The sequence below is a fragment of the Sorex araneus genome, chromosome X, assembly GCF_027595985.1.
Source record: "Sorex araneus isolate mSorAra2 chromosome X, mSorAra2.pri, whole genome shotgun sequence".
Lineage (NCBI taxonomy): Eukaryota > Metazoa > Chordata > Mammalia > Eulipotyphla > Soricidae > Sorex > Sorex araneus.
In genome coordinates this window covers 346,606,727-346,629,488 of record NC_073313.1, presented here as the reverse complement: position 1 = coordinate 346,629,488, position 22,762 = coordinate 346,606,727, and the positions used below count along the sequence as shown (strand labels likewise).

At 49.7% G+C, this 22,762-nt stretch overlaps 1 protein-coding gene across 5 annotated transcripts in view; it reads right to left on the bottom strand.

Moving 5' to 3' along the window:
- GREB1 (growth regulating estrogen receptor binding 1) overlaps window positions 1-22,762 on the bottom strand; it is a 146,704-nt gene that overhangs the window by 79,503 nt on the left and 44,439 nt on the right. The window contains exon 1 of one of the 5 annotated variants that reach the window (XM_055122553.1): window positions 2,674-2,788. The exons of the other annotated variants lie outside the window; for them this stretch is intronic. The gene's annotated coding sequence lies outside the window, so the exon portion shown is untranslated. Of the gene's footprint in view, window positions 1-2,673; window positions 2,789-22,762 lie in introns of those variants that run through there. 5 annotated transcript variants of the gene reach the window in all.

Here is a 22,762-nt window from a genome sequence, read left to right as displayed (position 1 = left end):
TCCAACAAAAGAGCTACACAAGAGGTTTTGCTTGCAATGAAGCCAGTGACATCAGGCAAAAAAAAAAAAATGTGTTCTTGAAAAGCAGTTGGTTGGTTTTCAAAACAATGCTCACTGCACACTAGCCATACTAAAATTGAGGATGAACAACAGCCCTAAATTCTTAGCAGTGCTTTACAAGAGAGGGGAGGGAAATGAAAAGAAAAATTAAGCCTCTGTAAATCCAAAAGGTCACTTAAAGAGACACATTTCTAGCCAGACAAAGAAAACCATCTGCTTTCTAAGGAAGGCGCCTCAAGTCCAGTCCAGTCAGAGTGTGTGTGGGGGGGGGGGGTGGCTTTACAAGGCAGCAAAACAAACAAACCACGCCTGGCTGGGACCTGCACCTTGTCTGTCTCTCTGTCAGTCCCTGGGCGCTTCCTGGAAATGAAAGCAGGGGAACCCTTCCCCCTACCAACCCCAGACAAAAATCATTCCGGCCGGGTCCTCTCCTTGAAGTCCCTTTCTTTTCCTTTCTTCCCTTCTTCCCTGTTTCCTTCCAGATAAGAGGATGGACTCTTTGGCTCAGGCAGCAGAAAAGTTGTTTGTCTTAAAAGGGTTTCCAACACTTCCTGGGAAGGTCGAAGCTTCCATGTGGAGCGAAGGTCTGAGCCCATCACAACAGACGCCCAGAGCTGAGCGTCTTTCCCTGTCTCGTATCAGCCGAGGGCTGAAGCTCTTCCCCCCAAACCCACGGTCGGGTTGGTCGACGGCAGCTCCAGCAGCCCCGGGCGTTCGGAATTCACTTCCTAAGATTAACACCCAGCTCTGGGCTCCGCCAGGCGCTGCAGACTCATGATTTGGCTCCAGAAAAATGAAGCTGTCACTTCCCGCAGCCAGCACTCTCATCAGAGAGCGCTCGCTCTTCCCCGCAGAGATCTCAGCTGTTCACTCCCGAACAGTCTGACACCGACCGCCTGTTTCCTGGAAGCGTCCCAGGCGGCACAAGGTAGACCCAGTCTTTCCACAGATGGAGACAGAGGCTCACCCTGTGCTGAGAACAAGCTCCCTGGTGCCTCATCAACGTCCTGTTCCATCAAACCCAACAGGACGCTTGGAAGGAACTTGCAGGCTCCCTCAAGTTACACAGTCGGGCTGGAGAGTAAACCAGCCTCACCATTCTGATCATGGACCTCACGGAGCACGCGTAACCTGCCTGCAAAGTGACCGTTCCAAATGCACTTTGAAATAAGAATCACTATGTCACTGTATCCCTGTCATCCCGTTGCCCATCGATTTGCTCGAGCGGGCACCAGTAACGTCTCCATTGTGAGACTTGTTGTTACTGTTTTTGGCATATTGAAGATGCCACGGGGAGCTTGCCAGGCTCTGCCATGTGGGTGGGATACTCTCGGTAGCTTGCCAGGATCTCCAAGACGGACGGAGGAATCGAACCCGGGTCAGCCGCATGCAAGGCAAACGCCCTACCCACTGTGCTCCAGAATCACCAGAGACTAAATTCCTAGCGATGCTTCTTTTTTTTTTTCCCAGCCACATGGAGATACTCACCCTCACTGGGCCTATTTCCTCCTTCGTAAAATGGGTGGGGGGGGGGTCATAAGAATTACCCTAAGCCAGGAATAGTGAACCAACCTTTGTAAACTGGGCAGCACGTTTAGAAGACACAAATATATCCCTGATTCTTCTTAAAAATGGAAACCTGCTGTTCACAATTTGAGTTTTTGAAGGCTAATCAGCGCTCCCCGTTGCATTTGAGTCACTGGACTCCAATGAAATAATTAAGCTGAATTCCTTGAGGGAATCCACTAATGAAAACAAAACGGTCCAAATGGATATAATTTTCATGTCTCCCTTTAAAATCTGAAAGACCTTGGCAAAAGATATGAGTCTCCCATCACCTCTTTATTTTCCAGGGTGCAGGCCCCCAGGAAGTCATTGCTCACAGTCTGGAAAGGGTCCAGGAACAGAAGCCCACCTGTGAAAGTCACAGAGGTGAGGAGAGAGAAAACTCAGAAGCAGAATGTTAAGCCCCGGCTCTACCCAGTAAAGGCAGGAGGTTTCCGTTTCATCTCCCAGCATGCTGTGCCACGGGCAGAAAGTCTGTCTGCTAAGGCTTCCTCTGCCCCAGGAATTACCTGAACTCACCTCACTGCTTTCTGCTCCCAGCAAGGTCAAAGGAGAGCCTTTCCAGTGAGCATCAAAGTACAAGATGTGCCTTTGATTCTTTTCTCTTGAACACACCGCTGCTCCTGGCCCCCCGAGTGCCGGCCCCGTATCCCCCGCATCCCGGCAGACTCTTAATCACTCCTGTTCCGCCCTGCCCCGTCCCGCCTCGACGGTGGGCTCTGCTGTTCCTTCCACGCCCCCCCAAGGCAACCAAGAGAGCCGGAGGGTCTGCGTCTCCCACCTCCTGAAGGTTCAAGACTGGCTGCAGCCATCACTCCATTTCCCACTGAGACAGGAAGTGAGCCAGGAGCCAGGCCGGCAGCTTCTCCTGAGAGCAAACCTGGCCAAGGAATGGTCCTCACGCCCGCTAATGAGCCCAGGCTGCCGGAGGATGTCCTGCCCCCCTCCTCCCCGCAGCTCAAAGACAAGCCAGAGTGGAAAGCCTCTAGTCTCACGAGGACTTGAGACGGGGTTCCGAGGGGGGGGGGACAACAGTGACAATCTGACCTGTTCTACACTTTCTCGTGGCCTGCCCGGAGCAAGGTGAAAGGCTCACAGCATCTCAGCGGCAGAAATATCTCATGGGCTCATGCGGTGGCACAAGTGGCCCGAGCCCGGCACAGGCACGGGAAGAAAGGGGTGGAAGGTTTCTAAGGCAGGTCCATGGACCAGGGCCTCCCGGAAGAGGCTGGATCTGGAAGGCTGAGTCCTGGCCTGCCAGGTGAAATGAAGAAGAAGAAGAAAGTCTTTGGGGCTGAACGTACCCAGACTGGGTAGGGAAGATGAAAGCAGAACCCCACTCGAGGGGTGGGCGTGCATACAGATAGCTAGAACAGGAGGACTCTGACAGGACAGGTCAGACTAAACCCTGTGGCCCGGTTAGATTAGACCTGCCCGAGGCAGGCTTGCGGAGAAGCGGGAAAGGTGGCAGCTCCCACAGAGGGAGCCCGGCCAAGGCAGAGAGAGGCAGGAGACACCGGAGAAAGGCGGGGGGTAGCCAGTGGGGGACCCAAGTACTGTGCCGGCACTGTCCAGTTTTCCTGTGTGTGCCCAAGGCCCCTCCCCGGACGTCTGTGAAAACCTCCTCGGACAAAGTCTGGGCTGTCCCCACTCGTTTCCCGTCTCCTCTCGCCTTGCCCTGATGGAGGAACATGGCAGAGGAGACGCAGTCACGTGGCCGGCCAGAGTTCAAGTCCTCGCAGAGTGGCCACGGCACTTCTGCCCCCCCCCCCCTGGTGTTCTCTGCTTCCGTTTCCGAGAGGCACCCCGCACACACGGTCGGGGGGGGGGGGGCCGGTCCTGTTCCCCCACGCTTCAGCTCCTCCTTTCCCCCCTGCCAGCTGTCACCACACAGCTACCCTCCTCCCAAGGAAGCCTCAGCAGAAAACCCACACCTCGGGCTCAGCTCCCCGGGCCCCCGGGCCCCGCCTCCCGTGACTCCCCCATGGCCAGACGGAAGGCTCCGTCAGCCAGCACGCGAGCGAGCCATCCTACACGCAAGAGGAGTCCGGATCCTAGAGAAGCAGAGGCAGAGCCAAGTCTCCTCCAGGCTGCACAGGGCTGTCCCCAGACCCCCAGAGGGAACCTGGGGGGGGGGTGTGGGAGTGGGACAGGCACAGGCAGGCTGAATAGAGGAGGTGGCCATAAACACATTCACTGCAGAATGATCTTCTATAAACTCTTTGACCATCCTGCAGGCAGGAAACGGGGTATTTGAATGTAGATTTCTCGGATTTCCCCCCAGGAACTCATAAACCCCCACAGGTGCTGTTTTAGAAAGAAAGGCCAGGCTGAGGGGTGGGCTTCTGTCTGATTCACTGTCTCTCCAACGGAGCCCCTCAGACAGTTGTCCCCAGAACGAACGCTGTGCCCCCCACCCCCCACCCAACACCTCCCTCCTGTGCCGGGAGGAAGCCAGCAGCAGGGACGATGGAAGGGCAGAGAAAGCCACTCAGCAAGACAAAACTACTGAAAAGCTTCTCCAGCACCGGCCAGGTGGGGTTGACACCTGTCGGAGCCCCTCTTCTCCGGTTCATAACTGTTAGGCTGGCTCGATGCTTGGGGAATCTGCCCAGAACAAATGAATTCGTTGATAACCCCTTTCCATATCAATTCAAAACAATTAAAAAAAAATAAGGGCCAAAGAAACAACCCGGGGTAAGGTTTAGGTTGCTTGTCTTCCCTGTGGCCGACCCGGGTTTTGGGACCTGGCACCCCACGGGGTTCCCCGGGCAGATGCCAGAAGTGCTCCCTGGGGCAGAGAGCCAGGAGTAAGCTCTGAGCTCAGCCGGGAGGGGCCGTCCAACACTCCCCAAGCAAGGAAACCTCAAGGGAGTCTTCCCTCAGCAGACAGCTCCCCTGCTTCTTCCCAGGAAAGCTGACACTGCACAGATTCTGCCCTGCCCGGGCCAACACGGTCCTGATGAGCGAAAGAGTCCACACGCGCCTCTCCCACCCCGAGCCACAGGCTCCCTACCTTTCCAAGAGCAGTCCGGAGACCACGCAGCCCGCAGCAGGATGCCAGGGCGCTCTCGTCCCAGGCACTGTGCCTTTGATCCTGAGTGTCCCTTACAACGGTGTCCTGTGCTCGGGTCGGCCTGACCCCGGGGCTCTCCCGCCCGCCCTGCCCGGGGCAAGTGGGGCAGCCAAGCAGCCCGGGAACGGTGGTTTCAGAGCCAGCAGCTGCTCCCCGGGCGACACTAACAACCAGAGGCAAAACTACCTCTCTCTCTCTCTCTCTCTCTCTCTCTCTCCGCAGCAGACCTTCCAAGTTCGGCTCCATCTGCCCCGGGCTCCTGCTGGCTGGGCTGGCAAATGCCAGAGCTCCGGTCCTCGCAGCGCTGAGGGGTGTTGCTGGGTCAGCGTGCTCTCGCACAGGTACAAGCCCATCTGGCAGCCTGACCCGGGCAGGAGAACAAGGCTCTCCCCAACAGCACGCAAGGCTGGGGGCTTGGAGTGGAACCGCAGGCTTTCCTGGCACACAGAACGCGGCATCGGGGGAAAAGCCAGACTGGGCTGGCCGGGGGACGGCAAGTGAGGCGGTGACCCTGGGAAGCAAAAGCCCCTTAACCTCACCACCTCCTGAGCAACACAGCTAACAAGGAATTTCCTCCGAGAGTCCCAGAGGCACATTCTAAAACTTTTTGTTTTAATTTTAAATTAAGTTCACTTCAGCTGCCAGGCAAAATGGAAACACTGGCTCTTGACCACAGCTTCCTGCCTATTCCTACTGTGATGAGCTTTGCAAAACCTGGGAATCGTGTTCAAATCCTACTGGGAGGGGGCTGGAGCGATAGCACAAGTGGGTAGGGCGTTTGTCTTGCACTCGGCCGACCCGGGTTCGATTCCCAATATCCCATATGGTCCCCTGAGCACCGCCAGGGATAATTCCTGAGTGCAGAGCCAGGTGTGACCCAAAAAGAAAAAAAAAATCCTACTGGGAAAGAAAAGGAAAGGAAAGAAATAATGTGAGCCCGCTCCAGTGCTACTCAATGCTGTTACCTTGGATTCTATTTCTTTTTCTTTTTTTTTTTTTTGCTCTTTGGGTCACACCCAGCAATGCACAGGGGTTACTCCTGGCTCATGCACTCAGGAATTACTCCTGGTGGTGCTCGGGGGACCATATGGGATGCTGGAATCGAACCCAGATCGGCCGCATGCAAGGCAAACCCCCTACCCGCTGTGCTATTGCTCCAGCCCTACCTCGGATTCTTTATCTTCCTCGATATGCCTGCAACGGTGACCAGGAGGTGACTAGGGGCTTTCTGTGTCACCTGCATTTTGTGGGGAACAACAACAAAAAAAAATAGAGCTGGACAGTTCTGGTAGGTGCCCTGGTGTGCAAAGACAGTTCTCCACTCTTTCTCACAAGAAGCTACAGGGTGGAAGGAAAAGAGCCATGTCAGGGGCTTATACCTCCCACAACAGAGCAAGTCTCCCTAGAAATAGCGGGTGGGGACCAACCACCACTTGTCACAAAGACTTCATAGTAAGGGTGGGAGAGCACCCCCTGGTGGCTGGACTCTAGGAACTCGACACAAAGCCAAGACAAGACGGGCTCTGAGCCCATTTGAACCCTCATTTACAGCACGGATTGCCCCATCCTGAAAAAGGGGTAGAACATTCGTTTCTTCTACTTTTTATGAGGATTCAGTGAATGGCACACGCATCATATTTACCTTTTAAGCCCTGATAACAAGTAAATTAAATAAAATGCATGGAGCTGGAGTGATAGTACAGCAGGTAGAGCACTTGTCTTGCACGTAGCCAAGCTGGGTTCAATTCCCCTGAGCCTATCAGGAATGATCCCTGAATGCAGAGCCAAAGAGGACCACCAGAATGCAGAGCCCTGAGCACCACTAGGTACAGCCCAAAAGTAAAATAAAAAAAATTAGTAACAAATAGATTAAATAAAGAAAAAATTTTTTAGTGTTCACAATAGGGGCCTCTGAGAAAAGGCGGCAAGATTATTTTTATGCTTCTTCAATTATTTATGTAATTTGCCTCTTTTCAAATTAACATCAATTGTCACCCTGCTGGGGAGCTAATTAACAAAGAGGAATTTGCCTTCATTAGCTGAGTGACAATGGCTTTGAACTGGCGATCTGTTCCCATGAATGTCCAATTAGGCTTCTGCTGTGGGAATAAGTGGGCTGCCCGCAGAGAGCAGACCCCCAGGCCGGCTCTGAGCGACCAGGCTTCCTTGGAATCTCAGGGTGTGATCCTGCAGCCGGGGCCGATTCATCTAGAGGCTCTTCCCCGGTCCTGCTGGTCTCCACCTGCCTGTTCCCGTCCCCATGAGTAGCCGGCACTGGCAGATCCCCGACCAGCCACCACGCTCACAACTGAGACTGCGGTGTGTGGCCTTTGTCTTTCATCCTGGCCACAAAGGCCAGAAGCCACGGCTTTCAAAAGCAGACTGCCCAGCCAGCAAAACGCCGGCCACACTAGCCGCCAACCACACATCAAAAGAGCTTCTCAGATCCCTTTAAATTTGCTTTACTTGCACAACCGTGAGGGGTCGGTACCTGCACAGCAGCTGGAAACTGCACAGTTCGACCTGCCCTGCCTCCTCTCGCCCCACCCTCCAGCCACACGCACCGCACGCTGGGCTCCACTTTCCTGGAAAGTCCTTCACTCTGCTTCACAACATGAACTTCCGCGGCTTGAGTATCCGACCCCTGCATCACAGATGGCCCCCGTCTTTCCTAAACAGACCTCAGCCCGTCTGTCTTCGTTTAGATCTCAAAACAGAGAAGTAAGCTGGTCTCCAGAGAATCAACCGATCCTGCAGGACCATATACTTCACCTTGGGATGCCAGGGGCCCCCGTGGACTTCCTGTCATTGTCCAGCAGCCATGGACACCCAAGGGTCACCTAGCATGTGGGGTCAGCAGCCCAGAAGGAAGAAGATGCGGGAGAGAACAAGACGCTAAAAAGCCATCAGAGGAAAGCCAGGGGCACGAAAGAATGGAGTTTGAAGTAACTCTTCATTGTCATCCCTAGAAAGATGGGGGTCACACTCTGGAGCCCCACCCACCCCTTCACTGGCTCAAACAGCACAGAGGAAGCCCCCGCGCGTCCCCTGGTTGGAGAGCTAAGGACCTATCTCAGCTCTAGCTAAGCCCACTCAGTGGCAGAGACAACAGACATGGACTTCTCACAGTTCCGAAGTCTGGAAATCCAAGACCAGCAGACTCGGGGCGCTGGGGACTCACTTTGTGGTTCTGAGGCTTCGGTCGGGCTGTATCCTCGCCTAGCAGAGGGGCAGCGCGGGGACTCCCTGCAGTCTCTTTATAAGGGCACAAATCCCATGCCCAAGGGCTCCACCCTCATGTCTTAATCACATTCCCCAAGACTCCACCTCCTATTACATTACTAGGAGTTAGGTTTCAACTGATGATGACCGGTGTGAGGGAACCCAAACCTTCCTGCGGCAGGATTCCCACATGAAACTAGAGAGCTGGGTGCCAGGTTGTGAACACAAATGCCACATGACGAGGGAAAGGTCTGGACATTCTGTTATGTGGTTCTTCTATACAGTTGTTTCTGCTGTAACTCCTTTTTTGTTTTGTTTTGTATTGTTTTTGTCTTTATGGGTCACATCCGGCAATGCACAGGAGTTACTCCTGGCTTTGCACTCAGGAATTACTCCTGGTGGAGCTCTGGGGACCATATGGGATGCTGGGAATCGAACCCGGGTCGGCCGCATGCAAGGCAAATGCCCTACCCGCAGTGCCATCACTCCAGCCTCCATGACTTGTTTCAAAGCTGTGTGCCCACAGATTGCTATGTTGCAGAACAATTACAGAACAATTTGTGTGTGTTTAAGGGCGATTTCCTCCCAGAAACTTTAAGGTGAATGCAGAATGAGGGTGTCCACAGAACTGAGCTGTTGAGAGCGTGCAAATAAAAAAAATGCCTGCACAGGCTGCCAACTACTGCCAATCACCACTGTTATGAGTCACGCCCACCCACATCTGGTCTTAGAACTTTCTGTACAATTCCTGATCATCCCCCCTCCCTCTACCTCACAATGAACTCACCAGCTGCAATCCTTCCCACAACCACTTTTAAAGGCACAGGTTGCTCTCATGTACCTTGTATTTCAAGGTAAAATCCCACTGGATGGCTCTATTTATGTATCTTTAACACAGCATGTATTTTAACCATTTTACATGAGTGCAACCGTGTTTCCCTTTTATTTTTAGTGGGCTGGATGCAATGATGCTGACTGGCCTGCTCCAATTCTGTTCTTCCTATACACCCTCCGGATTCTGTTGTGCAACTTCCCAGGATGTAGTGGGTATTAGGAGCACGTAAACATTGTAATAGCAGAATTAACAGGAGGGGCCGGAGTGTCAGGACTTCGGATAGGGTATTTGTCTTGTACACGGTCAATCCGGGTTTGATCCTCAGTATCCTATATGGTTCCCTGAGCACCACCAGGAGTAATTCCGGAGTCCAGAGCCAGAAGTAACCCCTGAGCTTTGCCAAGTGTGGCCCAAATCCGTCCCCCACCCCACCCCTGCCCCGGGACTAATAGGAGAGCTCTACACGCCAACCACATTTCCAGGGGACCCTCTAATCCTTACAAATAAAACCAAACACAACCCGGTGGGCTGATTCTGATTTGGAAACTCTGGTCACCCTTTCTGACTTGCACACCAGTTGCTACTCATATACGATTTCTGGCAACCCCAAAACTTGCCTCTCCTTCCTGGGCTTCTTTCTCCTCACACTAAGCTAGAATATCTTGCTGGGACAGAACTAGTCGCTGGGTTTTGTTAGCATAAAAGAAATTATCAGCCCTTTCCCCCTTCCCATCAAATATAAGATAAATGGAAGCATGAGTAATGAAATCTCCATTCCTAACTTTTGTTTATGAAAAAGAGCCAACTCGAAAGAGGGGAACATCACAATCCCCAGCCAAACTGTGAGCTGTGTGACCTTGGACTAGCTCCCTAAATCCTCCAAAATCCAGTTTCCTCCACCATCCTTTCAGATACCAAGGCTCACTTCAGAGGGGTTTGATGAGGATTAAATAAGATTGAATGTAGTAAAGTATCTAGTACAAAGGCTGGCACTTACTCAGTGTTTTTCCTTTTGTTTTAAGGACTAGTCAAACTGATTTCTTTGCCGGTCACAAACCCATGTATGTGTTATTTGCCTACATTGAACCCTGTTCGCCTCCCCACCTCTACTATATAACTTGGGGTTTAAACATTGCCAAAATAAGTCACTGGGAGGTACAAAAGTTTTTAACTTTGGGGACCAAACTCTTTTGGCCCAGATAAGTCAGATTCTTTTCTGTTGCTTTGCCCTTCCAGGGAGCTTGGCATTGCCATTCATTCATTCCTTTATTCACACAACCTTGGCTGGTATCTGAGCAACGTAATTTCTGACCCTTGACTTTCTCTGTAAATGAAGATGACAATATTATTGCTGGAAGGTTTCACACTGTATGGCATGTGGTTGGAACTCAAGAAAGGGACAATTTTGATCACTTCTATCATGATGAACATGAGCAGCCAACGTTCCACCACATTGGAACTTAAGCCCTAATACTATTTAAGTATTAATACTGATGATATTAAGATGCTCCTCATCCCCTTCAAATTTCCCTGGCAAGAACTCAGTGCTTTGGATTCACCTAGAAGATCCACAAGCCTCTCCTCCTACAGACCCAAACAATGCATGATCAAATGTTTCACCGGGTAGGAAACAATGAGTCTGATTATAAACAAGAATGATGGAAAACGCAGCGAGCATGCTGAGGTATGATTCATCATTGTCTGCTGCAATAATTATAAGTATTCGGTTGGTTCTAGGTCAGAATGACCCAGTTGCTGCACTTTTTCCTTTTTCCACTGCTAAAGTTTGTGTGAAGCTTAAAACAAAACCAAAGGCTCAGGAAGAGATAACTAACTATTCTCTGACTTTTGCTCAGAGTAAGAACGTTATCAGCTCTGCTCTTTACAAGCAAGCCTGGGTCACAGAAACCAGGAATGCTGGCTCTTCAGTTTTTTTCTTGTTAACCAGACATGAGCACAATTTTCATGCATTCCCTCAAAGGAGCATTAAGAAACCTAGCTAGTAACCTCAGTCTTCCCACACACGTAACACAAAATAGGCACCATGAGCGTGTTGACTGATGACAGGGACAGATTGATTTTCTTTCTTTTTTTTTTATTTTTATTTTTTGCTTTTTGGGTCACACCCGGCGATGCACAGGGGCTACTCCTGGTTCTACACTCAGGAATTACTCCTGGCGGTGCTCAGGGGACCATATGGGATTCGAACTCGGGTTCGGCCGCGTGCAAGGCAAACGCCCTACCCGCTGTGCTATCACTCCAGCCCCAGGGACAGATTGATTTTCAAAAAAGAAACTAATTGACAAAGAATGCCTGACCCCTGCCAAATTCCCAGGAATAAAGGAACGTGGTCCACTTTATTCTGGCTTACATTGTCTCACTAACAAGGATACTTTCTGCCTACAACATAATTAAGTGACATCGGTATGAAAGAACACTGAAAGGCAGAGACAAAATACATAAAGAAAGAGTTCTACCACTCTTATCATCCACGTAACATAGCTTCCTTTCTGAATAAAATAGCAGTTTTCTCAATGCACATCAAAATAAAAAGCTGAGAGGGAATGTACTAAAACATTGACTGGAGGTGTTTCAAGAGACAGAGTATGGGCACCATTGATTCTTCCAAATTTTCTGGGTTTTTTTTTATGGGGGAGGGGGGCTAGAGGGAGAGTTTCGGCCAATCTGGAGATGCTCAGGGGTTCTTCCTGGCTCAGCACACAGAAATTACTCCTGGTGGTGCTCAGGGGATCATATGGGATGCTAGAGATCAAACCCGGGACAGCCACCTGCTGTAAGGCAAACCCTAGTCGGCCACATGCAAGGCAAAGGCCCTACCTGCTGTCCTATTGCTCCGGCCCCTGGATTTTCTGATTTTGATGAATGGCGGTGGATAATTGACATAAGCAACTCCTTTGTTTTGGAATCACACCCGGTGATGATCTCTTGTGCTCAAGGGTCTACATGCAGTACTAGGAATCAAACTGGGCTTGGCCACGGGCGAGCCCTTAGCCCCAGTGGCGTCCCTCCAGTCCAATAAGGAACCTTTTGAGGGGCAGTGACAGGCAGAGAATCCCGAGCTTGAGTGCACTGAGAGGCCGCAGGAGAGAGCAAGCAGGAGAGGCCGGCGAGCTTGGCGCCCTGCTGGTGGGACACGGACAGCACTCGGGCCTGGGCTGAGGGAGGGCTTGCTCAGGGGCCCCCACCTCCAGTTCCAGGACAGACAGAGCTTCTGTCCCGGTCCTGTGGCACTGGGGAACACCAGTGTCAGCCCAGCAGTGCTGGAGGTCTCTGACACTGCATACAAACGGTGCCAACACTCGGGTGAAATGGGCACCCCTGGGTTCAATGGGAGGCAGATGTCCCCTGAGCCACCCGCTGGGTCAGGATCTGAGTTACCAGCCAAGAGCCCCAGCACGCTGCCTCTGGAATGCTGCTTGCAAGCAACAAGCTTCGGGAGCCAACAGATTTCGGAGGGAGAGACATTCACACAGCTTCTCTGGACACAAGGAGGAGCCAGCCCCAAACGCCAAACTCCCCCTGTCGCTGAGCCCAACCTGGGGCCCCACTCTCCCTGGGCAATGGCTTCAGGTGACCTAAGGCTCTTATTCTGGAGGTGAGTGCATCGGTATTGTGCAGCCACCAAGGAAGAGTTGTTAAACAGCCCGGTTGTTAAGATTGATGGCACAACGAGGAGGAAGGTAAGCGCAGCACTGAGGAGAGCCCACGAAGCCAGGCCCCTTATTCTGGAGCCCACGTTCCTCAGTGGCTGCACCAGAACCTGCCGATGATGTTGTGTGAGGGCTTGCTGAACACACCTGGCCCGGAACAGGCACCTGGCACACCCTGACAAGCTCCTCGTTCACTCCCACTCCCAGGTAACTCCTGCACTGTCTGTGTATCAACCCCCCTTTTTTTTTCTTTTTGGGTCACATCCGGCAATGCACAGGGATTATTCCTGGCTCATGCACTCAGGAATTACTCCTGGCGGTGCTCACAGGACCATATGGGATGCTGGGAATCGAACCCGGGTCACCCGCGTGCAAGGCAAATGCCTTACCTGCTGTGCTATTGCTCCAACCCCTTGACCCTTTTTCTTTGGGGAAGGAGAGATGTGTGTGTGTGCACGAGTACGCGCGTGTGCGTGCGCGTGCAGTGGGGGGGCGCGGGAAGGCTCTCAGGTGATGTTCAGAAGGCCAAGGACCCCTCCCAGTGACTCTCAGCCAATGGGGCTGGGGGATCAGTACAACAGCCCTGGAATGAGCTTCTGTCCCGTGCCTGTGGCACTGGGGAACACCAGGGTCAGCCCAGCAGTGCTTGGGGGTCTCTTATGCTATACCCACCATTGCTCAGGGGACCTTTATGTAGTCCAGATCAAACCAGGGAGAAACACAAATGAGGAAAGCACCTAAGACCTGTGCTAACTCTCTACTCCCTATTTCTCGGTTTTAAAGCTCCCTAAGACTTTTTTGGGGGTCACACCCAGCAATGCTCAGGGGTTATTCCTGGCTCTGCACTCAGGAATTACTCCTAGTTGTGCTTGGGGGACCATATGGGATGCTGGGGATCGAACCCAGGTCGGCCATGTGCAAGGCAAATGCCCTACCCGCTGTGCTATCACTCCAGCCCAAAATTCCCTAAGATTTGAGCCCCACCGTAAGATTCTTCTAGACTTGCTACTTTCACTCAGCTCAACTTTCTCAAGGTCCCACCCTGATGGCATCTATTCTGAGTCATGACTAGTCAGCACTTTTTTTTTTTTAAATCTTTTATTAGTGAATCACCATGAGGTACAGTCACAAACTTATAAACTTTCGTATTTAGTCAGCATTTCTTTGTGGAACTATACCCCAGTTCACTTTTCCACTCCTGAGTGATGGCTATGTGCATTACTTCTAAGTGTGCGTGACTACACTAGGATAAATGCCATCCTCTATGTCTCCCGCCATCCACACAGCCCTGGAAGCTGCCACACAGCAGCAGGGGGCACCATACAGGTGATGAATTATCAACAGTGCCAGAAAAGCAGGAAGGATGTTCCGTATCTTGGACTTTGGCTGATCATCTTCTGATTGTAAGCAGTGATTTCATGTGATTTTCATTTAGTTAATTTGGGGGCAGCACACTGAGGGCTAACTTCTGGCTCTGTGCTCAGAGAGCACTCCTGGCAGGGCTCGAGGGACCATAGGGGGTGACAGGGATCGAATCCAGGTTAACTGCATGCTAGGCAAGTGCCTAACCTGCTTTACTGTCTTTCAGGTCCTCTCAGGTTATTTGAATTTTCATTTCCCTCTCTCCTGTGAAGCTGAGCATCGGTCTGTGATTTCATTAGCGATCCACTCCTCCCTTATCTCTTTCCAAATTCCTAAAGTATCCTTTCTGAATATCTGGTGAAACTGAAAAGAACGTTCTGTGATATGACTTTTTACTTTATGGGCTTAGCCCCTGTTCTGCAATGTACTCTGGTTTTTGTATTACAGAGAATTAGAAGTTCATCACTTTCAGTATTTTCAGAACTTCTTCCTGTTATTTGAAAGATCCCATGATTCCTGGCAAACAACTTTCAAAGTCGTTCCGTGGGAAGTGAACACAGAAACCGCGAGCAGACAAGAATCTTCGGATCTGAAGAGAGTAATTAATGAATACAACTAACTCAGTGCTCCTACGGGCCAAAGTCACATTATAAAAGTGTTGAGAGGGGCTGGAATGATAGCACAGCGGGTAGGGCGTTTGCCTTGCATGCGGCCGACCCAGGTTAGAATTCCAGCATCCCATATGGTCCCCTGAGTACCACCAGGGGTGATTCCTGAGTGCATGAGCCAGGAGTGACCCCTGTGCATCGCTGGGTGTGACTCAAAAAGCAAAAAAAATAATAATAATAAAATAAAAAAATAAAATAAAAGTCTTGAGAACTGTCCAACATGGCTGAAAACTGCCAAGGGATAATTTATCCAATCTCATTTTGGAATGACTTCCTATCTAAAAAAGTTTGGTCCTTTTTCTTTTTTTAGAACAAACATCTATTGGGAGCAAAAAAAAAAAAAAAGTAAAATTTCACAAACATACATCATTCAAGAGAGAAGAGAGTCCAGGCATGAAAACTTGTCCCACAGAACAGAGACCTGGACTCACTCTGGGCTTAATGTCAAAGGGCAGGTTAGCCAGGGGCTGCATAAAATATTCCGTAACAATAGGTTTCACAGCCGAAAGGGGGTTCAAAACTCTCCTCTGGCCAGACTCCCTGCTCTACAGTAAGAAACTGTTTTTATCATTTTAAAGACACAGGATAGACTATTTATTATAAGGAAGTAGTTGTGTCAGTTTCAGCTTTGTTACTTGCTCTGAGCCCTTTGCCTTTGGCAGACAGATTTAAAGCGCTGTCTTGTGCATCATCTGCTCTGGGTCAAAGTCACTCTGCACACTGCTGAGACGCAGAAAGGGATCCATCCTTGAAAAGCCATCATTGTTCTGGCCCACCAAAATAGTGACCCCTGGACTCTGTGATCCACTCCTTAAAGACACAGCAGCAAATGAACTCAGGACCGTTCCTAGTGTGGACATCAGGCAAAGCGCACGTGGCCCCCGAATGCCTGGTGCACTGCAGTCCTGGGTTGTTGGATAACACTGGTTTGTCTTGCTCCTTCCACAAGGACTTTAGGTTTATTGAGTTACTCCCACCACAGTGCTCCCAAAGCACACCCTATTCCATCAGGCACTAATAATTCTATATTATATGCTTTTCTTTTTCCTTATGTCCTTTGCATGGTTTAACAATGTCCTTTTTGTATAGACACAGGAAGACAGTTGATGCGATGCTTTTGTAAAATGGGAGTTAATTGACTACAAATAATATTTACTCCTGGGCATCCATCATATTTACTTGACTTAAGCCTCAGTTGCCCTTACTTCCTAACACCCGCAAAAGAAGGGTCCCAATGAGAGACTTGGATGGACCCGAGGCACGATGTAAGCTACCCTGGCATCAAAAAGGGACAGGTTAAGTGCCACAAGTAGTATAATAATTTAAGAGCAGAGTGATGGAACAAACTCTGTCATGACCCAAAAGAAATAACTGAATAAGGACCTTGCTGGGGTTAGGAAAGACTCACCTGGCTTGAGGATTGTAGTCTGGGGTATATGGCAAAATGTCCCCAGGAAGAGCCACCCTTTATGCTTAATAGATCTCTTACTGTGTTATACAAAATGACTAGAAATATTAGTAAAAAGAAAACATAATATGATTATTTAAATGGATTACTAGCTAAGGAAAGGAGAAAGAAATATGCCTTTAGATGAAATCCCACCCTGAGCCAATCTCCTAGTAATCAGGAATGCTGAACCCCCAAATGAGATTTTTTTGTCCCTGAGTTATTATCTCCTAGGAATGTGGAGTGCTGAACCCCCAAATGAGATTTTTGTCCCTGAGTTAATCTCTTAGAAGACCTTCCCCTGAAGGAAGGGCTTTACATCTGTTTATTGTTGTGATAATGCCCAACCCCACCTATGTGTACCCCCACCCTTCATGATTTCTATATAACTAATGCTGTGAGAGGGGAATAAACGAACACTGATTACCAACCAGCCTGGGGACCGTCCCTTTGTTCATGGTTCCCTTGTTTGTTGCTGTGGAGGGGGGGGGGAAGAGGGGAGGAATGGTTCTCAGCCACCAGCCACCAAATACACGCATCCCGCATCCACAGGCTGAACTCACAGCAGCCGCTGCCCTTTCTTACAGAATCTCTTTTACAACCAAGAGAGAGCAATTCTGAGATCCGGGGTTTACTCAAGCCCACGCTTGTTTGGGTATCCTGCAGAAAGGAGATAAGCCTTCCCAAAGGTTGAAAAGGAAAAGGAAATTAAGAGCTTTACGGGATCTTCAGGGCCCTGGAATAATGCGGTATCAGTGGCAGATAGCTAGGCGCAGCTGATTGGCTCAAACTACCTGTGGGCAGGATCAGGTGACATCCCTCCCTTTCCTTCAGAAGATCTGTCACACCAACAACAGCTTCTGATTCGACGTCTGTTTCCCCACAAAACCATGGACTCCACGGAGTCAGAGACCACATGTGTTTCTCTAACTACACTCTCAGAACCCAGCCCCGGCCTGGCTACTGCCATCAGCACTTCCTGCGGGAATGAACGAATGCTGTCCGGCTATTTAGAGAAGCTGATGGGCAGGAGGGAAGTCCAAGAGACATGCTGTCCACCCAGTACCCCAGATGCCAGATTTGCTCTTGGATCAAGTTTCATTTCCACCCCCTTCGGCTGATCCTTCTCGGAAGCAACTTCCCAAAGCTGGGCAGTAATATTAAAACCTTGATTTTTTATTTTTTCCCCAACACCATCATGGAAAATAGCTATTTAGAAGTGCCTTTGGCATTGGCGAAGAAGTCACTCTGTCACAATATCATTTATATGAGGTCTCACAATAGAAGCTACTTTGAGAGTTTAATACCAGAGTGTACGTGTGTTGGGGGTGGGGGAGGGGCTGATTGGGGGAAAGGTCCTTTCCTCTGAAAAACTCACATGCTTCCTCCCTTCTATTAATATGCCTATTAATCATGGTCACCCACCTATGAGATGATCAGACTTCTTCGTCAAGACCCTGAACGAATGGTTTGGTGCTCTTCGTGTTCCTGAAGCGAGCAGATGCCATTGGGCTACACTAGCACACAACAGGGCCAATACGGAGATGTTATTGGCACCTGCTCAAGCAAATCGATGAACAACAGGATGACAAGTGATACAAGTGATTAATACCTATTACCTTCCCATTTTGTGTTGCTCATCAGATAAACTGTGACAAATGCATAGAAACATAGGCAATTACGAATTTAAGGGAGAACAGGAAGCTATGCAAGTTAAAAATAAAAAGAAAGCAAACAGCGGTACAAAAATGGTTATAATGATATAGACATTGCCTTAATGTGCCGAAAACTAGAAATAATTATTATATTGAATGGATGGAGGGCAAAACACCTGCTTTACCTGCAGAGAATGGGACACTGTAAAAGAACAGAAATCATTAGTAAATTAAAATAATTGTCTACGGGGCTGGAGCGATAGCATAGCGGGTAGGGCGTTTGCCTTGCACGCGGCCAACCCGGGTTCAAATCCCAGAATCCCATATGGTCCCCTGAGCACCGCCAGGAGTGGTTCCTAAGTGCAGAGCCAGGAGTGGCCCCTGTGCATCGCCGGGTGTGACCCAAAAAGTAAAATAATAATAATAATAATTGTCTATAATTTTAAAATCAAGAAGTTGCAGAATGTGTTGTTTAACACCAAAAGAATCAGAGGCCTGAGTGATAGATAGTCCAGTGGACCAGCGGAGGTGCTTTGCATGCAGGAGGCCCGGGTTCAATCCTCAGCACTGCATGGTCCCCTAAGCCCTACTAGGACAAGCACAGAGCTGGGAACAGCCCATGAGCACAGCCAGGTGTGGCTCTCAAACAAAATGAATAAGGAATCAGTTAAAGGGTTTGAAAGTTGTGGCTTCTGAGAGCAAGGAAAGGGAGGTAGCTGCAGAGAATAAGAGTTAAGACTCAAGTGAGGCTTTAACATATACCCTCTGATGTAAAATCACCACTGAAATTCCGGTCTTACAAATGAGAAGACCCAGTCTCAAGATGACAAAGCTAATAAGTTGCAAAGCTGAGGCTTTCATGCAGGGTTCCTGAAAGACAGGTCTTTCCATTACTTTATGGCCCTCTCTTAGTCTCCTACAAAGGGAGTTAGTGACCTTAAAGGAAGGAAGTGGAGGGGCATATGGTCTCGTAAAGTGCCATATAATGCAGAGAAAGGAAGGAAAAGTGGCAGGGATGAAAGAAGAGTGAAGGCCAATGTTTCAGCCCCTTCATAAAAGTAGGATTGTATTAGTAGCTGACCCACATACTCCCAAGCCCTCAGTGGGGCTTGTTTTCACTCGGAGAAGCTAAGCTGGCCCTGATGAATGTTACACGGCTCTGCCAAGTTTCTGATCCTTCCATGAGCATTTGGAAGTGTTTCCCCCGACTTGGGGGCAGTTACTGGGACCCTCAGCAAGCTATGCTCAGAAGGGCACTTAACCCCAATTGGAGTGACGCTTTAAACGAAGAAATAGAAAGACCTCAGAGTATGTGGAAATGGTACTGAGAGTCAGGAGGGAGGGAAGATGGAGCCAGCGGTGACAACACCCCATCCAGGGGTTCAGAACCAAGTCTATGAAATATTATTGCCTGAGCTCCAGGGCTGATTTATTCAGGACAGTGGTGGGGAGGCTGGAACTTCCAGCAAGGTCTTTTTCTTTCCCTGCTAGCAGCAGAATTTCTGTGTCTTGGCTAAATGCCTAATAAAAAAAAAGGCCCAGGTAAATCTATAGACTCTGGCATTGCCAAATAGGGCACAAAGATAAGGCACCCTTTGAAGGGCCAAAGGTGTAGTACAGGGGTTAAGGGGCTCGCATTGCATATGGTCCCCTGAGCACTACCAGGAGTGATCCCTGAACGCAGAGCCAGGAGCAAGCCTCTGAGTACTGCCAGGTGTAACCAACCCTCTAACCCCATGGAAATAAAGATGCCTTCGAAGCTATTTGGTCTCAGGGACAGCTCAAGGGCAGAGCACCTTCTGGGAACACAGGGATGGCCCCCAACACCCCGAGCTCCCTGAGAAAATTCCAAGTTGCACTGCCCTTGGGGACTCCCCCTGCCCCCACCTCCGGCACCCTACAACCAAGTGTCTATAATTCTTAGTCATCATAACAAAAAGGGAAGGGAAGGAAAATGCATATTAAAAGTGAAAATAAGAAAGAGTAAAAAAGCCACATTTAATATGTTTAAATGGGCAAAGTCATTGAGGGGTGGGGGAAAAGGTAAATCAGGACAAAGGGGACAAGTATTTGGTAAAGGACAGAACTGGACTCTTACTTATTTTTTCAGGGTTACTCCTGGCTCAGCACTCAGGAATTGCTCTTGGCGATGCTCGAGGGGGCCATACGAGATGCCAGGGATAAAACCCAGGTCCGCAGCGGGCAAGGCAAGCAGCTTGTCTGTCGGACAATCTCTCTGGCCCCACAATTGGACTTTTAGTGGTGAACGTCATTATTGTCTACATATAAGCTGCTGATCAGTAAAGCCCACGTGAAAGCTCCATTATGTGATCATGTAATGTTTTCTCCATGGAAACATACCGGGGGCGAGAGAGGCAGTACACAGAAAACCCGGGTATGCGGGACTTGTGACTGAAAACCCCAGGTTCAACGGAACCGGGAATGGGTGTCCTCTCCCCACCCCCATTTCCCCTGAACATTTCTGCAACTTGGTAGTCATACCCATAAGCCACCTCTGGCTGGCACCAGATAGTCTCATCAACAGCCACGATCCAGAGACTCATTGTCCTTCTCTCTTGGAAGGGAGCATAAAATAACACACACCGTAGCCATGCCACCAGACTCCAGACCAGGCTGTTTCATTCAGGGCACCCCAGAGGGGCGGCAGGTGAGGCCTCTCCCTGCCCCAAGGGACCCTGCCCCAGCAGCTGAAAACCTGGATCACGTGGCTGCAAAGTGGCTGCGCTATCTCTCATCCCACACACCACTCATATTCCAAGAGTAGCACATCACATTAGATGAACTTTAATTATTTAACAACATATTAGTAATCTCTTATAGAAGGGCTTAATGGCCCCTGGGTGAAGTCCAATAATCTTCACACACTCTCCCCTAAGGAGAGGTTTTGGGAGCATTTTTAGCGGATTATTCATAACAAACAATACAAAATAAATTATTTCGGTTCTGCTTTGGGGCAGGGGTTGGGGTTTGGGATAGAAGCATCCCAAATATGGTGGTGGGAAGGTGTCATGGTGGTGGGACTGGTGTTCAAATATTAAATGTCATCAAATAATTGTGAACTACTTTATAAAAATTAAATTAAAAAAAAAGAAAGAAAGCAGAGAGAGACAGTACAGGGTATGTACCTGCCTTGCACTCAATCTATTCTGAGCACTGTGATGAGTAACCCCTGAGCACAGGGCCAGGAGTAAGTCCTGAGCACAGATGGGTGTGACCGCAAAACCAAAAAAATAAAAAAGAAAAAGAAAAAATTAAAAATAAGTGCATACAATCAGATTGATGCAAGCTGCAGGAAACAGCTCTCATATCAATCACCACTGAGGGTTGCCTGCCCAACCCCAACCACAGGGGGTCAACCCAGGAGAAGCTCATTCTTCCACGAAACCAGCCTGTGGGGGAGGGGTGCAGAGCGAAGGCAGCTGGCGGGAGGGGTCAGAGCCAAGGTGACATCTGAACAATGACATCCAAGACCAAGGATCTTTCTGCTCCTAAGGGAGACAACTATACGCCAGCGCATTTCAGAATGGACTCAGGGCGAAATTAAGCAGCTGTGCACACTCTTACCAGCAAGACAGTGGGGTGGTTTTCAGAATTCCTCCCAACCAACGTCTACCCCATGAAACACTGCCAGGGCCAGCTGTGCCCCAAAGGAGCCTGGGAAACTGAGCTCTCAGCCGGGCGCTCTGCTGTCCGGAACAAAATCAGGGTTCTGTTTGTTATGAACAAAGAAGGGACGAGACAGAGCAGTGAGCCCCAAGGCTGCAACTCACAGAGTTCGTTCAGTCAGTGAGAAGATGAGTGATATGTTTTGGAAAGCACAGTACGAAAAGTAATGATAAGACCAAATAGACCAAGGCCAAATGTGTCCCAGACTCTCAGGTCATGCTGACCTTCTGGGAGAAGAGGATGTTCAGACAGAACATGGTATTGCAAGGCAAACGCAAAATATCAAAGTGTTCATTATAATCCTGCAGAGGTAGTGGTTTTAAGTATTTATTGTCTCCCCAGTAAGGGTACCCTATGAATCGACCCCCCAGGGGAAGATTTTGGCTCAGTATTCGACACACCCTTTCATTTCTGCCCCTTCCCCCAGTTCTTGGAGATATAAACGGGAAATGGCAGGGGAGTGGGGTCTCTACCCAAGGACACACAACTAGGAAGAAGGAGGGGTGGGATCCAGGCTCAGATCTATCCAGACTTGTGGCCTCTCCACCTCTCCTCCCACCAGGTAGAATCTTCTGGACCCTGGACACCAGTCTGAGCAGATGAGAGATTCAGCCCGTTGGCTCCACCCAAAGCTCCAGCTACTGACCCAGCCCAGCACTTCCCATTCCTTTCACACCCCCCAGAGCCCTCTCACCACGCCACACTCTGACGTTGGCTTTGTTCTCACGGGCGGAAACCCTGACACTCTCCTCCTGGCTGACATCTCCAGTTCTGGGTTTTTTTACACTTTTTCCACCCAAGAAATGCAACACAGGTGCGCAGAGTCGGGTAACAATTGCGAACTCATGACGCAGTTGGTTCTTAAGGAATGTACGGTCACTGATAGTCAGAAGTCTTTTGCTGTGACCAAACTTTTCCGACCTCCCCACATTCAGTTATGTGACCCCCCCACCATCTTGAGCTGTGACCCACAGTTAATAAATAAAAAACCTGGGAATCAAGAGCAGGAGAGACAGTACGGTAAGGAAGGCGTTTGCCTTGCATGCAGCCAAACTGGATTCAATCCCTGGCACTCCATACAGTTCCTCAAGCACCACCGGAGGTGATTCCTGAGTGCAAAGTCAGGAGTAACCCCTGAACATCACTGGGTAAATGATGTTCAGGGTCCAGAAAACAAAACAAAACAAAAAAGAAATGGAAGGCCAGAGCAATTGTAAAGTGGGCAGGGAGCTAGCTGCCTTGCACGTGGCCAATCTGGGTTCAATTTATGGCATGTCATATGGTCCCCCAAGCACTGCCAGGAGAATCCTTAAGCACAGAGCCAGGGGTAATCCCTGAACACTGCAGGGTATGGCCCCAAGACATACATACATACATACATACATACATACATACATACATACATACATACAGTAAAAAGCTGGGCTTGAGGCTGGAAAGATGGTATAGTACCTTGCATACAGTAAATCCTGGTTTGATCTCTGCTATTCCATAAAGTCCCCAGGAGTGATTC